The sequence below is a fragment of the Engystomops pustulosus genome, unplaced genomic scaffold (assembly GCF_040894005.1).
Source record: "Engystomops pustulosus unplaced genomic scaffold, aEngPut4.maternal MAT_SCAFFOLD_155, whole genome shotgun sequence".
Classification (NCBI taxonomy): domain Eukaryota; kingdom Metazoa; phylum Chordata; class Amphibia; order Anura; family Leptodactylidae; genus Engystomops; species Engystomops pustulosus.
Window position 1 is genome coordinate 87,501 of NW_027285035.1, and position 282 is coordinate 87,782.

Genomic DNA, 282 nt, shown 5'->3' on the forward strand with positions numbered 1-282 from the left:
GCCGGGGCTCTGAGGGGTAGACTCTTGGAGTCAGGCTCCGTGAGCTCATGGGAACGCTCGTTGCTGCTGCTACCGCAGCGCTTCTCCGCCGCCAGAGAAGACCTCGCAGACAACATTGTGGATGGAGCTTAGGGCAGGGGGGCAAGAAAGATGCTCTCGCGGTCCCTTCCAAGGACCCGAAAAAGCCTTTCCTTCCCCCTCCCTCTCGCAGTCGCTGGCTTTCCCCACTCAGATCAGCCAAGAAGCGGCGCTCGACTCTCACCTCCATCAGCACCTCCGAAG